Source organism: Thamnophis sirtalis, unplaced genomic scaffold (assembly GCF_051295495.1).
Source record: "Thamnophis sirtalis isolate CommonGarterSnake01/CBP01778 unplaced genomic scaffold, rThaSir2_p1.2 scaffold_14, whole genome shotgun sequence".
Taxonomy (NCBI): Eukaryota; Metazoa; Chordata; class Lepidosauria; order Squamata; family Natricidae; genus Thamnophis; species Thamnophis sirtalis.
Genome location: NW_028261394.1, coordinates 26,288,339 through 26,305,310, shown reverse-complemented (window position 1 = coordinate 26,305,310; position 16,972 = coordinate 26,288,339). Strand labels below are relative to the sequence as shown.

Here is a 16,972-nt window from a genome sequence, read left to right as displayed (position 1 = left end):
CCCTCTTTCCTTCTCTTCCTCTCCCTTCCACCCCTCCTCTTCTTTCCCTTCCTTCTCCCCTACTCCTACTCTTCTTCTTCCCCTTCCTACCCTCTCTCCTTCTCTTCCTCTCCCTTCCACTCCTCCTCTTCTTTCTCTTCTTCTTCCCTTCCTTCTCCCCTACTCCTATTCTTCCTCTTCCCCTTCCTACCCTCTCTTTCTCTTTCTCTCCCTTCCATCCTCATCTCCTTACCTCTTCCTTCTTTCCCCCGTCTTCCTCTCATTCTCTCCTCCTCTCCACCTTTCTTTTTCTATTGTTTTTAACACTTCACGAATTTGCGTGTCATCCTTGCGCAGGGGCCATGCTAACTTTCTCTGTATCGTTCCAATTTTAGCATAGGTGCTGCCAAAGCGAGCACCCATGCTACAACGTTCCTTGGCCCTTGGCCTTCTTGAGCTTGGCCTGAGTTGTCTTGACACTACTACTTGAGAGCATGCAAGTTTCATCAATAGTTATTATTGCGAAGCTTGGGTCTTCCCCAACCTATTAAAGCAATCTGCATCTCAGCGCCTTGCAGGAATCCAGACACTGATTTAGCAGGTTGTGTGAAGGTAGCCATCGTGTGGCACCCACAACGGGGTTGATTTCGTTGGGCGAACAGGTGGCCTGGCCATTCGGTTGACGTGACTCTGAGGTTTGGCCTCAAATCTCTGAGCCCCATCCTTCTGGCACTTGACGTTCTTTTCAACAGTTCTTACCTGCTGACTAATTATTACCTCCTCTGATTGGTTCGTTTCTGATGCAGCTCTAATGGCCTGCATATTAGTCACTTTGGAATGCAAAGGGAAGGTAGACAGATAGAGAGAAGGATTTTCTAAGAAAGGAGGCTGTGATTGCTCCAGGGCTATGCCTGCATTTTGCCTCTGTCTGCAAGTAACACACCCTTGACAATCCCTGCCCTCTGCTTCTCCACACCTTTAGTTTTTTTAATTACAGAGCAGGCCCCCAGGGCCAGAAGCCCTGCAGAAAGATTACTTCCTCTGCTCCTTCTTTAACCCAAACCATTACAGATCTACTTTTAGACCATTGCAGGAGGAGAACCACCCATGAAATTACAAAGCCGTCCATCAAGAAAAGCAGAAAAGGCTCACTGCAACAAATGGTTCATCCAGAACAGGGAGACTCTGAGAAATCAGCATGGCTTTTATTAAACGAATCCTACAGAGTTCACCCTTCTTTAAACTGGTTTAGTCAACAAGTGCCCCCCCCCAAAGTCTACATTTCTCCTACAACAGGTAGTCCTGGTGTACTATGGCTGTAGTAGTACAACGGCTGAGATTGAGACCAAATTTTCTGTTGCTAAGTGAGAGATTTGCTAAGTGAGATTTGCCCAACCTTTCTTGCCACAGTTGTTAAGTGAATCACTGCAATTGTTAAGTTAGCAGCACAGTTGTTGTGAATCTGGTTCCCCAGTGATTCTGTTTGTCAGAAGGTCGCAAAATGGGATCACAGGACTCCAGAAAACGCTAACCGTTATACGTTTTAGTCAACTGCTAAGCATCCAAATTCTGATCAGGAGGCCATGGGATGCTACAATGGTTGTGTGAAAAATGGTCAGCGCCGTTGTAAGTTTGAACAGTCACTAAATGAACAATTCTAGGATGCATAAACAGAGGAATAGAATCAAGATCATGTGAAAGGTTAATACCACCTTATAAGGCCTTGGTAAGGCCACACTTGGAATCCTGGATTCAGTTTTGGTCGCCACGATATAGAAAAGATGTGGAGACTCTAGAAAGAGTGCAGAGAAGAGCAACAAAGAGGATTAGGGGACTGGAGACTAAAACATATGAAGAACGGTTGCAGGAACTGGGTATGTCTAGTTTAATGAAAAGAAGGGAGACATGATAGCAGTGTTCCAATATCTCAGGGGCTGCCCCAAAGAAGAGGGAGTCAAGCTATTCTCCAAGGCATCAGAGGGCAGAACAAGAAGCAATGGGTGGAAACTAATCAAGGAGAGAAGCAACTTAGAACTAAGGAGAAATTTCCTGAAAATAAGAACAATGAATCAGTGGAACAGAAGTTGCCTCCAGAAGTTGTGAATGCCCCAACACTGGAAGTCTTTAAGAAGATGTTGGATAGCCATTTGTCTGAGGTGATGTAGGGCTTCCTGCCTAGGCAGGGGGTTGGACTAGAAGATCTCCAAGGTACCTTCCAACGCTGCTATTGTATATCAACTGCTGTAAGTTGAGGACTACCCTGTGATACACGAATAGGCTTAACGTTGCGCCAGGAATGTGGGCTTCCAAGAGGAGTTGATTAGGTTGGTTGATTCGTCAATTCTATCAACCAAAAGTTAATTTTAAAATTATTTATGCCTCTGGCAGCATTTTCTTGCAAGCTTCTTCTTCTTAGCTGCGAGATGCAGGATCTTTCTTATCAAACACACGTTCACAACTGACAATGTTCACCCAAGCAAGCTGCTTGGGGTGTTGAGGTTTGTAGCTTCCCAGCGCCCATCCCTACCCCTGAAGTTTGAGAGGCCATTAGTTGCCTTCAGAAGCCTATCCACCCGCTGCTCTTTTGCCCAGACTACACTGGTCTTGAATCTTTTGGGGAGTGGAAGAAGGTGGTGTTCCTTGTGCTTCAAACTCCTATTTTCAAAAAGAAGGTCTCCTTTCCAACGCCTTTTGTCCCAACAGAAGAGAATCAGGGGGCCAGGCAACAGAGCCAAACTTCTCCTTAAAAACATGGCAACCTGGGCTTGCCACAAAGAAGAGGGATTCAAACTATTCTCCAAAGCATTGAGGGTAGGACAAGATGCAATGAGTGGAAATTAATCAAGGAGAGAAGCAACTTAGAACTAAGGAGAAATTTCCTGACAGTGAGAACAATAAATCAGTGGAACTACTTGCCACCAGAAGTTGTGAATGCTCCAACAGTGGAAGTTTTTAAGAAGATGTTGGATAACCATTTGTCTGAAGTGGTGTAGGGTTTCCTGCTTAGGCAGGGGGTTGGACTAGAAGACCTCCAAGGTCCCTTCCAACTCTGTTATTCTATCCTATTCTAACGTGATTTCTAATTCTGGATTTCCCCTTTCCACCCTGGAAGATGGATGCCCTCATTGGGGAAGGGTTGCTTGGACTGCTTTCACCCACAACGTGTTCTACAGTTGGACTGGGAATGCCACACCCGGAATTATTAGCCAGGGGTGAAAAAGAAGGGAATAGGCCTTCTTCACTGGGGCCAGAAACACAAGTAATGATGGGATTTTGCCCACCCAGGTTTAAGACTTGCTGGCCAAAATAACTCTGAATTCGGCTTCCCTTCCCTTCCCTTGACTCACTTGAAACTCCCCAAGCCTCTCTTCTTGTTTCATCTCCTAGTGGATTTATGCAACAGAATAAATTTCCAGCTGGATGCTTTATATCCAAATTGCAAACCTCATCAGTCCCTTGGACTTGTTTCAGAATTCCACTCCGCCCTGTTTGTAAGTATGGATGTATGCACATATGTATGTATACATTGGTGCATGTGTGTATGTTCCTTCAGATGCTGTCCCACGGCAATCCAAGCAGCATGACAGCTTAGATGATCCAGAAATGTGAAAACATTCTCTGTTAAGGCTTAAAATACAGTAAACAATTTAAAACAAGAATAGAATAGAATAGAACAGAAATAGAACAGGAATAGAATAGAATAGAGTAGAATAGAATAGAATAGAACAGAACAAGAATAGAATAGAACAGAATAGAACAGAACAGGATTGGACAGAACAGAACAGAACAAGGTCTTCTTGGAGGTCTTCTAGTCCAGCCTCTCCTTAATTCTAGGTTGGATCTCTTTTTAATGATCTTCCACCCATTAGTTCTTGTTCTGATCTCAGCCCCTCAAGCCCAGTTGCCTTTTGAAAAAAGGGGACAACCATGACCCGGAGAACTGAAAATCTTCATAAGTACTGTCAATCAATCAGAACAGAGTTGGAAGGGACCTTGGAGGTCTTCTAGTCCAACCTCCTGCCTAGGCGGAAACCCTATACCGTTTCAGACAAAGGGTTATCCAACGTCTTCTTAAAAACTTCCAGTGTTGGAGCATTCCCAACTTCTGGAGGCAATCTCTGTTCCACTGGTTAATCGTTCTAGCTGTCAGGAAATGTCTCCTTAATTCTAGGTTGCTTCTCTTCTTGATTAGTGACAATAAAGTTATTCTAAGTCCTGGTTTCTCTGTCTTTTGCACATTTGGATAGACACCAGGACATATGGGAGCCTGCCCATGTGCGCACAGAAGCTCACACCTCTAAAATAGCTGGGATCAACTGAATGATGTCAGCAGATACACGATTTTCTTCTTCGGAGTGGAAAACTAAACACACAGATTTCTCCCCCACCCGGCTTTCTGCTCCAACCTAAGATGATACGATACAGAGGGAGAACACCTCGTATCACCAACCTCTGGCCTTCCTTACACTGGTGCCAGGAACTGTGGTAGCAAACACCCCACCTCTTCCATCTTCCATTGGCATGCACGCACCTGCCCCTCCCCCCGCACAATACAGAAATTAATCTAGGGTACGGCATTCCGGGATTCCTGACCACCATCTTCGCAGGCTTAAATTAGATTCCCCCCCCAGTTTGGCACCCTTCAGATATGTTGAGGTTGGAGCTCCCTGGACCGGCTGAAGGATTCAGGACTTCTAGTTTCCGTATATCTGGAGGATGTAAGTTAAGGAAAGTGGCACAAATCAACTGAAGTCCAGGTTTGGAACAGTGGTGAAATTCAATTTTTTTTTACTACCGGTTCTGTGGGCGTGGCTTGGTAGGCATGGCAGGGGAAGGATACTGCAAAATCCCCATTCCCTCCGCACTCCAAGCAAAGGATACTGCAAAATCTCCATTCCCTTCCACTCCAGGGGAAGGATACTGCAAAATCTCCATTCCCTCCCACTCCAGGGGAAGGATACTGCAAAATCCCCATTCCCTCTCCACTCTGGGGCCAGCCAGAGGTGGTATTTGCCAGTTCTCCGAACTACTCAAAATGTCCACTACTGGTTCTCCAGAACCTGTCAGAACCTGCTGAATTTCACCCCTGGTTTGGACACCACTGTGGACAGGTTTTTATGGGCTTTGCAGCACCACTGGATTCTGAGGCAGTTAATGGCAAGGGGTTTTCCACCCTTCCTTGAGCCAGGAAAACGCAAGCCCCCACAGAATTTAAGAGCATCTCTCTGGTGCCTAATTCTTCCCAATCTCAACCAACAAACCCAACCCAAAAGAAAAGAAAAATCCAGACTGCATTGGGAACAAACAGCCCAGATGCTTTTCTTCTACAACGGTTCACAGCAACAATTACAATGAAATCTCGCTGCCTGGAGAATAAAAATGGAGAGGAGCAAAAGCAGGGGTGCTTTGGGTTGGAAGATCCAGTTTGAGAAAAACCGAAAAGTCCCGTCAAGCCTCAAGGTCATCTTTAAGGAACCAATCATCAAGCTTGTAACCTTGGTTGTCAAGAACACGTTGAAGACTCTGGTGGGAAACAAAGGGAGCTGCGGGATTGCCACATAACAGATAATAGGGTTTTTGTTGTTGTTGTCTGTTTGTTCTGGAGTCCATCATCTCCTTCCTTGAAAGGTGTGATGAGCTGGTGACCTTTAGCTCTGAAAATTATGCAGCTGAGCAACCATCAACCATCACCTCCGGTCTGGGGCTGGATCCCCCCCCCCCAAATTTAAAGAATACTATCTTTAAGCCTTTCTGGAATTGTGAAATGGGATGCAATCTGAGGTATGTCATGTAGGATCCCTGCCAAAATTTACTTGTCTCATTTCATTTAACAACCCCATAATCCTTTGAGGGGTGGAATCTGGGCAACTAAATGGAGCTAGCAGAGTGTTTTAATGGCTGGATGCCCTTACTGTCACCAGTGCGGAGTTTTGTCCAGCAGATATATTCTCAGTGTGCCAAGAGAGAGAAATATCTGCTTCTACCTAGGACTGAACTCACAGCCTGATTGTGAAGTAAGAGCTCCACTTCTAGGCCAGGGGTTGGCAACCTTCAACACTCAAAGAGCCACAAAGGTCCTAACCAGAAGCTCACTGTTCAATTCTGGAGCCGACCGGAAGTCCAGTTCCCCCACCATAGAGTCTCCTCCTAGCATGGCATCCTTTTTCTCCTGCCAACCAGAAGTCCAGTTCCCCCACCATAGAGTCTCCTCCTAGCACGGCGTCCTTTTTCCTCTACCTGTCCTAACCTAAAGCCCTATCAAATGTGGAGCTGATATGCAACAAGCAGACGCAGCAGAGGGAGATAAACGAGCCACATGCAACTCCAGAACCGCAGGTTGCTGACCTCTGTTCTAGGCCAACGCACCACTCTCCAAAGTCTACTTGTCTCCTAGATGGAAAATCATGTAAAACGCAGGTAGTTCTCGTCTTACGATCACAATGTAGCCCAAAAGTTCTGTTGCTAAATGAGACAGTTGTTAACTGGGTTTTTCCCCATTGTATGACATTTTCTTGCCACAGTTGTTAAGTGAATCACTTATGAAACACACTTAACAAATGTGTAACAACTATAGTGATTCACTTAACAACTGTGGTGAGAAAGGTTGTAAAATGGGGTGAAACTCACTTAACAACCGTCTTGCTTAAATTGTGGCTGTAAGTTAATGACTACCTGTGTAAATTTTCAACATTACCCATCAAGGTGTCATTTAAGAGGAAATCTGTAAACGTTTAAAGAAATATCTTTTAGATGTTAATATTATGCTAAATTAGATCCCCAATTTTAGAATCTGATTATTTTTGAAGAATACACGGCTATTCTGGGTGTGGGACCATTGCTAAGAGAATTATTTGGAGAAATTGGATGAGTAGAACTACTCCCAATATTTTAAAGAGTGGAATTGCATAATTTATCCAGTTATGAAAAGGCAATTTTATCCACTCTGCAAAAGAAAATGATGCAATAGATTTTTTGTTGACACAGATGTCCTGACATCTCACGGGAATAAATGTATTCTCTTTAATTTAGAAACTTTTAAATATTGTTTAATATTTGATGGATACATGACATATTCCTTTTTGTAGATGAGTGCTTTAATAGATGTCTAAACAGATCCTTCTTGTCATCCCCCCCCCCTTTTTTTTTTTTTGCTTTTTCTCAGCCTTTGTTCCATTTTTGTGTTGGATGTTTTGGTAAAACATTTAAGAAACAAACTTGCAAAAAAAAAAACACATCAAGGACACTTTGTTCTTTTGATATTTCACTATTGTAAAGAGCTACTTAGGCCATCCCCGTGTTCTAGGTAAAAGTCCAAATTAAGTTAAATGTGGTGTCAGTCATGATAAAAGTTTTTTTTAAAGGCCATAATCCTTCCTCCCCTCCCCCACCCCACCCCAAGGCTGATATTTAAGAAGGCTCTTAACAAAATGTGTCTATACGTAGTCCTCGACTTATGACCACAACTGAGCTCAAAATTTCTGTTGCGAAGTGAATTTTGCTCTATTTTACAACCTTTTTTTGCCCCAGTTAAGTGAAACACTGCAAGTGTTAAGTTAGTGACATGATTCTTAAGTGAATCTGGTTCCCCGTTGGCTTTGCTTGTCGGAAGGTTGCAAAAGATGAACACCATGATACCCCATGACACTGCAAGGGTCATAAAAATGAATCAGTTGCCAACCATCTGAATTCTGGTCACGTGACCCACCCACCCCCATGGGGATGCTGCAAGTGTGAAAGTCGTAAGTGTGAAAAATGGTCACAAGTCACTTTTTTCAGTGCCGTTGTAACTTTGAATGGTTACTAAATGAACTTTTGTGGAGTAGGAATAGAACAGGAGTTGGAAGCAGTGGTGCGATTCAATTTTCTTTATTACTGGTTCGGTGGGCGTGGGTTGGTAGGCGTGGCAGGGAAAGTTTACTGGAAAATCCCCATTCCCTCCCCCCCCCACCCCCCACCCCCGGCCTCCCCAACCTGCTTTCCAGCTCCGTTCTCCTGTTCAGGGCAACAAAAGAAGATCAGCTGGGAGGCAGCAGGAGAGAGGAGGGGCAACCTATTTGTCATTCTCCGAACTACCCAAAATTTCCGCAACCGGTTCTCCAGAACCTGTCAGAACTGGCGGAATACCACCTCTGGCTGGAATGGACCATCTCAGACAAGCAACTGTCTAGTCTCTTCTTAAATACCCCCCATTATGGAACACCCATGATTTCTGAATGCATAGCTGTTCCATTGGTTAATTGTCCTCCCTGTTAAGCAGTTTCTCCTTAATTCCAGGTTGCTTCTCTCCTTGGTTAGTTTCCATCCATTATTTCCTGCCCTGCCCTCTGGTGCTTTGTAGAATAAGTTGACTCCCTCCTCTTTGTGGCAGGCCCCTAAAATACTAGAATACTGCTATATCATGCCTCCACCACCACCCAATTTTTTCTTTTCTCTAGACTAGCCAAACCCAAATCCTGCAGCCGTTCTATGTTTTAGTCTCCAGGCCTTTGGTCAGCTTCTCTTCTCTGAACTTTTTCCAAAGTCTGAACATCTTTTTTGTAGTATGATGACCAAAATTGGTTGCATTGTATTCCAGGTGTGGCCTGACTAAGGCTTTATAAAGCAGTACTAATCCTTCACGTGATTTTGATTCTATGCCTCTGATTATACAACCCAGGATTGCATTAGCTTGTTTTGGCTGCAGCTGCACAGTTGCTGGCTCATATTCAAATAATCATTGTAATTTGAATACAATACCTGTATTTTCCCCAGCCTTGGGGTTGGGCAGGTACTGAGGACTGATAGGATTTTATCTGTTTGAGGAATAACTTTCCATGGACGTAACACCATGTTTCGGAGTCTTATGCGGTTGGGTGACCGTCTCAGCTTAATAAATGAACAAACACCCTCCCACTTTGCCGTTTAAGTGAGACGGTGAAACTAGGATTGGAATGAGGAAAGGCAGGCCCACTGCCTTATCTACAAATCCCGGCTTGTCTCTCTAGGTGGATTGGACCATAAAGTGCGCTAATCAAACAGACTGTGTGTCTGCACAACACACTAGATTGCAAAGCTCACCAAGGTGACTCAGTTTAGCAAATGGAAACGCAAGGCTTGTAAACAACGCATTGAAGCACCTTGGTGAACCCAGCCTACCCAGGCAGTCGGTTCTGCCCCCTTTTACAACCTTTCTTGTCTCAGTTGTCGCTGTAAGTTACTAAGATGTTAAGTTAAGGGAACCTTACTAATCAGAAGATCTCAAAAGGGGATCACATTACCTTGGCACATTGCGACCATCATAAATAATCAGCTGCCAAGCATCTGAACTTTAATCAGGTGATGGTGGAGATCCTGCAACAGTTGTTAAGTTTGAAAAACAGTTGTAAGTCACTTTTTTCAGTGCTGTTGTAACTTCGAATGGTCACTAAATGAATTGTTCTACGCTGAGGTCTACATGTGCAATGGTAAGCCTCTGCAACTCTTCTGATCATTCCACAACACTAAGCTATCAGGTTTCTCTTACCTGAAAGTGCAGTTTGCACACTGTGTATCACTTGTCATACCTGTGCCTAAGCTCCTAGGGATTTGTGTTCTGCCCTAAAGCACACAGATAAATCATTTGAACAAATGGAAATCATGCAGACCAGATAGGAAGTTTCGGAACCCCAGGGCAGAGGTCTTCAAACTTGGCAACTTTAAGACTTGTGGACTTCATCTCCCAGAATTCTCCAGCCAGCTCTGTACAGTACGGACTTCGGCTTGGGAACCATATAAGATACCCACTTTAGGCTTGGGAACCTAGGATAAGCTGCCCAGTTGCCGGCTTGGGAACTGGACAGATACCCTCACAAGGCTTGGGAACCTCGAGGAAGAAAGCAAACTACAGGCTTGGGATCCTGAACCAAAAAACCCACCTGTGGTTGGTAGTACATGGTCGAGCAGGGACCCCCAGACCAGTGGTAAAATTCAAATTTTTTACTACCGGTCCTGTGGGCATGGCTTGGTGAGCGTGGGAGGGGAAGGATACTGCAAAATCCCCATTCCCTCCCCACTCCAGGGAAAGGATACTGCAAAATCTCCCTTGCACCCAACTCCTGGGGGAAGGATACTGCAAAATCTCCGTTCCCTCTCCATTCCAGGAGAAGGATACTGTAAAATCACAATTCCCTTCCCACTCTGGGGCCAGTCAGAGGTGGTATTTGCTGGTTCTCTGAACTACTCAAAATTTCCGCTACCGGTTCTCCAGAACCTGTCAGAATCTGATGGATTTCACCCTTGCCCCAGACCACTTGACATGAAATGACCCAATTGAGCTTCCTGAACATCTTGGTAGACAATGAAATCCCCTTACTCAACGCACAAAATCATGTTCACCAGTGATCAAATTCACCCTTTTATTCTACTTCTCTTGGGGAAAAAAGCCACACACCCAAACGGGCCCAGAGAAAAGGGCCCAGAGAAAATTTTTCTGTATTTACAAAACAGGATTTCCCTTTGAAACTGGGATGTTTCTGATGAGCCGACTAAGATACAGGTGGTCCTTGATGTACAACCACAATTGAGCCCCACATTTCTGCTGCTAAGTGAAAGATTTAATTTTGCCCCATCTTGCAATCTTTTTTTTTTGCCACCAGTTGTTAAGTGACTCACTGCCGTTGGTAAGTTAGCAGCACGGTTGTTAAGTGAATCTGGCTTCCCCATTGACTCTGCTTGTCAGAAGGTCGCAAAAGGAGATCACGTGACCCTCCCCCCCTCCGGACCCTGCGACCATCATAAATATGAGTCGGTTGCCAAGAGCTGAATTGTGAACACGGGACTACCGGGATGCTGTAATGGTCATAAGTGTGAAAAACGGTGATGTCCCTTTTTCAGCACCGCTGTGACTTCAAACAGTCACTAAATGAACTGTTGTAAGTCGAGGACTACTACCTGTACAGTACTTTAGAATTTTCAATATGTTGTTCAGCAGGTCAAACTGCCATTCCCTACTGAATTTCAAATATATTTCCCTGGGGTTCTGGATTTTTCTGGATTTATTGCAGCAGAGGGGAAGTTTTAATCCAAAATCAAGCTCTCCATGGGTCAAGCATGAAGGAAGATGACCAAAATGACTTTGTGATGTGTTAACTTAACCCTTAACAGGCCCAAAAGAATAGATGGGTACAGGGCGAACACCAAAACTTACTATATGTTCATGTATAGTTAAAACAGAGCAGTTTAAATTCCCTGACTTCAACTCCCAGAATTCCCCAGCGCGCAATGCTTAATGCGGCCAAGGTTGAGAAACACTGAAATAGAGCATAAAATTATTCTCCGTTCTGCTGCATTAAAGCCACAATTTGGCAGCTACTGGAAAGTCACAGGCAGTTACACCCAAAGTTTTTCAGGAGTCACAAACAACCAAGTTTTGTGACAGGCTTTGTGCTAGAATAAACAGATATTTGTGAAAATCGCAGCAAAGTTGGGGAAAAACGAGTCCTGTCTGTCTAAAATGGCTTTTTTTCTTTCTGTCTTTCTTTTTTTGGATAGCTGTCATTTTTCTTCTAACGGGTGACCCCCATATGAAGCCTATCCCACCCCCAAATGGAGGAGGAGTGGGAATTTCAAAGAAGTTTAAAAAGGAAAACAGCGAGGAAGATTTTGCAGAATTAAAAGTACTTCTGAGAAACAGCCAACCGCATCTCAGCAGCTGGAACAAACAGGTAACATCTGTGGCAGTTTGCCCACTTCCTCCCCAGGAGGGAGCCTTAAACCATCCATGCATCTGCGGCTTCCTGCAGCTCATCCATGCTCAGCGCACGGCCCCCTCCTGTTGGGTGACACCAGAAACCCAGGGCAACAAATATGCCACTTCTCAAAACAAGAAAAGGCATAATTATACCTAATTCAAGCCAAAATTGCCTGTCCTAACCCTTCCTGGGATTTTAGAAGCAGAACGGAGCGGGAAGGGACCTTGGAGGTCTTCTAGTCCAACCCACTGCTCAAGCAGGAGAACTTATACCATTTTAGACAAGTGATTGTCCAGTCTCTTCTTAAAAACCTCCAGTGTTGGAGCGCCCACGATTTCTGAAGGCAAGTTGCTCCACTGGTTAATTGTTAGGAAGTTTCTCCTCCATTCCAGGTTGCTTCTCTCCTTGATTAGTTTCCACCCATTGTTTCTTGTCCTGCCCTCCGGTGCTTTGAAGAATAAACTGAACCCACCCACCCTCTCTTCTTTGTGGCAGCCTCTCATTTTCTGGGATTTGCTGGGAACAAACCATTCTTTTCAATAAACCAGACCTTGTAAGCTCTCTACTTACAATTATTCATTTAGCGACCGTTTAAAGTCACAATGGCAGGGTCGGCATCCTTTGGACTGTTATAGCAACCTCTCGGTCACATAATCAAAATTCAGGCCCAACCTGCAGGTACAGGCAGTCCTTGACTTACAATTGCAACCAAGCCCCAAATTTATGTTCCTAAGTTATGACAGTTGTTAATTGAGTTTTACTTATTTTGTGACCTTTCTTGCAACTGTTAAAGAGAACCATAGCAGCTGTTAAGTTAAATGAATCTGGTTTCCCCATTGGCTTTGCTCATCAGAAGGTTGCAAAATGACCCTGGGACACTTCAACCGTCATAAATGTGAATCAGTTGCCAACTGTCTGAATTTTGATCACATGACAGGTAAGTGTGAAATGTGGTCATGTCACTTTTTTCAGTGATGTTGTAAGTCACTAAATGAACTGTTGTAAGTTGAGGACTACATAGATTTACCATGATTGCAGCATTCCGGGATCATGTGACAGCCATGTATGACCTTCCCAGCCAGCTTCAGTCAACTAAAGTCGGTGGGGGAAGCTGGATTTGCTTAACGACCATGTGATTCACTTAATAACTGCAGTGATTCCCTGAAGATCATTGGCAAAAAAAATGGCATTTTCTCTGTATTTAACAACCACTTTGCTTTACAATGGACCCAATTATGGTTGTATGTCGAGGATCACCTGTACATAAAATGCAAAGTTTTGCTAAGAATCTCTAACTTGCTGATCGACATTGCTGCCTTTACAACCCCCTCTTCTCTTTTCGTATCCAACAATGTTATTTCTGCTTTTCTTCCAACAGTCGTCCACGTGGGGCTGCCAAATGAGCTCATCACCATTGGCTGCCTCAGTGCCAACCTAGCTGCTTTCACAGGCCACTCTCTGAATTTGCCTGTCTCTGTTTGCACAATGGCACTTTTCAACAATAAGAAAGAGTTTTTCCATGGCCTCAAATGTCCCTTGAGCCTCTGCATACGCTAGCAAGAGGCTTTTTTGTAATATGATTTTACTGAGAGTTGAAAGAAAAATAGCAAAATGAATGCAAATTAAAATGAAGATGGAAAAAAAAAAGAAAACAAAAGAGAAAGCAGAAGTGTGAAAAAAGGTAAAATAAAAATAGAAAAGAACAACAAAACAAGATATAATGAAGTGGCTTCTATAAGTACCATTGTAGATTTACCCCTTTCTCTAGAGTTACGTTGTGATTCTTTTCTTTCTATCTAGTCATTAAAACCACAAATCATAAGAAGTTCATTTTTTCCTGTTTTATGTAAAAAATATTTGCCTTCACATATAAAAAGTCCTTAAGGGATTTCCAGCCAGCAATAAGCATAGTTGTTGCCTTTTCTCTAATCCAGGGATGTCAAACTCAATTTCATTGAGGGACGCATCAGGGTTGTGTTTGACCTCGGGGGGGGGGGGGGATGGGCGTGGCCAGCTTCATGTCACTCATGTCAGGGGCGCCTGTTGTGAGCCAAGCGCTCTGCAAGGGAAAACCCATTTTTGGCTGTGAGGGGCTCCTGCAACCCTCTGCCAGCAAAAACGGGCCTTGAACTCCATTTTCACTTGCAGAGGCACTGTGGGCCGATCCTTCACTGATTCCAGGGTGGCCCCACGGGCCACATCTAAGCAACCTGTGGGCCAGATCCAGCCCCACGGTCAGTGGTGGGATCTGACCGGTATGCCCCTGCCGTACTGTTACGTCCCGAGTACCATTCTAGTATGGTACTCCAGAGGGTCCGCCCGCGCTCCTTACTGGCATTTGAACTGTTCGGGGCTTCTGCGCATGTGCACGGAGCATACGGCACCTGCGCAACGCTCCACTGAGCAGCTGAAGCATTGCGGAACGTTGCCGGCGGTAAGTACACATGCACGCTCTGCACACATGTGCGTGCGTTCATGTGGTGGACATCCGGCCCCGTTGCACCGTACCGGTTACAACGGTATCCGGAACCCACCACTACCCCTGGTCCTTGTGTTTGACACCCCTGCTCTAATCAGACAGGTCTACCATCTCTAGAGTGACTTTGCTCTAGTAGAGAAAGCACCGGGCTAGAATCCAGGATTCTAGAATCAGGTGAATTCGGCGAATTCTAGTCTCACCTTTTGCATGAAAGCTGAAACTATGGGCCAGTCCCTCTCAATCAACCTAATCCACCTCCTAGGGTTAATCTTGTAGGGAAAAGTATACTAGGTATGTTGGCTGCCTTGAATTATTTATAATAATAATAAAGACAGGAACTACCTAAGTAAACTATGATTGCCAACCATGATGGCATTGCCAAATTTTTCCATCCTTGTGCATAGCATAACCGCTCTGGCAAGTGAGGGGGAAGGTTCATTCTCCAACTTTTGGGTTTGGTTTCTGAACATTTCGTTACCAGGCTAGGTAACATCTTCAGTGGAAGTTAGGGAATATCAATGTTGGTGTTCTTCTGCTTATAAGGGCTTCATGTGGTCAGTAGGTCTTGTGATGGGGAAGTCACATCAGGTGTGACATGATGACACTTGTGATGGGTCTTGTGATGGGTCAGGTTTGGGTCATGTCGGGTGAGGGTCTTGTGATGGGTAGGTCATGTCAGGTGAGGATCACTGGGAGGTGAAGTATTGGTTGAGGGTCGGTGCCATTGCTAATTGGCTGTGCGGTTGATCAAGTGATGATAGAGTTGGTAGATCCCTTCTGACGCTCGGGTTCTATATAGTAGGTGAAAACTACAACCAACTTCGCTCTTCTAATTCCCAAGCAGCTGAGATAGAACCACCAATGTAATCCTGGTTACCTGAATTTTGCAAGGCTTACACAATGAAGATAACGTTTCTTTCGAACTGAATTTAATTCCTAATAGCTACATGGACTCACCACTGGTAGATTCCTAGCAATGGCATGGAAGCGCTTTGCTGTTCCCTTCTTCTAGATCTGGTGTTTTGGCTTCCCCATCCAGCCTATCGCTCCCATCCCATCTCCCACCCAAATAGTCTTATTTCCCATAAAGAACTAAAAGAGATATGTAAGTCTAGGGCCTATTTTCTTATCTATTTACAACCAGGCCAGGAGCTATATTTAGCTCCTAGGTTCAGAAGGTCAGCCTGGTGCTACCATCCTGTACAAAACACGAGGAGCACATTTTCTCCTGTGGTTCTGCACTCACTTATTTATTTAATCACATTATTATGGCCACCCATACTGCATCCAGTTTTGGTCACCACACTATAAAAAAGATATTGAGATATATACAAATATCTGCCTAGCTGTTTGTCATCTCTCTAGATTCTCACATTTCCAAGGAGATATAAATCAAGAAGAATTTCTCCAGTGGTTTTTTAGAATTTAGAAATGCTAGCGGCCAGGATGGTTACAAACAGTGGAAAAATACCTGAAAACAGCAGCCCAGCAGAAGTCTTAGTTTCCTTCAGCTATTATTGGACAAATATTTAAATGATTAATAGAGGGATACACTAAAGATCAAGGGAAGTACTAATACCATTCTATAAAGCCTTAGTAAGACCACACCTAGAATACTGCATCCAGTTTTGGGCACCACACTATAAAAAAGATGTTGAGACTCTAGAAAAAGTGCAGAGAAGAGCAACCAGGATGATTAGGGGCCTGGAGGCTAAAACATACAATGAACAGTTGCAGGAACTGGGCATGGCTAGTCTAGTGAAGAGAAGGACCAGGGGAGACAGGATAGCAGTCTTCCAATATTTGAGGGGCTGCCAGAGAGAGGAGGGGAGTCAAGCTATTCTCCAAAGGACCCGAAGGTCAGACAAGGAATAATGGATGGAAACTGATCAAGGAGAGATTCAACCTAGGAATAAGGATGAATTTTCTGACAGTGAGAACAATTAACCAATGGGGCAGAAGTTGCCTTCAGAAGTTGTGGGAGTTTCATCACTGGAAGTTTTGAAGAAGAGACTGGACTGCCATTTGTCAGAAATGGCTCAATATGGCAGATGTTCGTGAAGACGGTCTTTAAAAAAAAAAAAGCTTTGTACTGTATGACACCCTGAAAAGAAAAGTAAACCAAAGAATGAGAGTCCCACCTACTGAGACACTTTGGGAGGATAAAAAAAGAAACAGAAAAATGACTATTTCCTTATTGTTGCTTATTTCTCATCAACGCTGAGAGACTTGCAAGGAAAAGGTCTTTGGCTTCCAGGAAAAGATGCTGGCACAGCTGGAGGGACTGCTCAGGAATTCCCAGCAAGGGGTTCCTGAAACCCTCAAATGTCAAGGGGCTGTTGTGTAAGAAGAGAACGGAATGCTGGGCCACAGAAGCGCATGTATTATATCCACACACAAAAAATATGCAAGAAAACAAGCAAAGCTCAGAGAGGACAGAGACCTCTCGTGTCCACCTGAACCTGAAAACCAGGCTTTACTGGTGGTCTGGGGACCAAATGGGGGAGTTACCTACTAGAGGTGGCTGCTAGATTGATGGCAGACTCCCCCTCCCCCCTCCCCTTTGCACTCTGCTTTCCATTGGTCCATCTTTGGTTTTCATACCATTGTATTATTCTCATTGTCTTCCTTTGTCATTGTTTATTTTATTACTCTATTATTTTACATCGGTTCTGTTTACGACCGTTACATTTTCTTCCTTTTTATTATTGTAAGCTCCCTGGAGTAGCTCCATGGCAGCCAATAAACTCAACAAATAAATAATGTGAGAAGTGGCCTTCTCCAACCCCAAAGGTTGCGACCAGAC

At 44.3% G+C, this 16,972-nt stretch overlaps 1 protein-coding gene and 1 non-coding gene across 2 annotated transcripts in view; both read right to left on the bottom strand.

Annotated features, from left to right (window-relative positions):
* Nucleotides 1-16,972, bottom strand: part of ZNRF1 (zinc and ring finger 1) — a 45,259-nt gene that overhangs the window by 23,116 nt on the left and 5,171 nt on the right. The gene's annotated exons all lie outside the window — the stretch shown is intronic.
* LOC148042745 (U6 spliceosomal RNA) lies at nt 292-398 on the bottom strand. Its single transcript, XR_015695083.1, has one exon. It is a non-coding gene; the product is annotated as a U6 spliceosomal RNA (small nuclear RNA).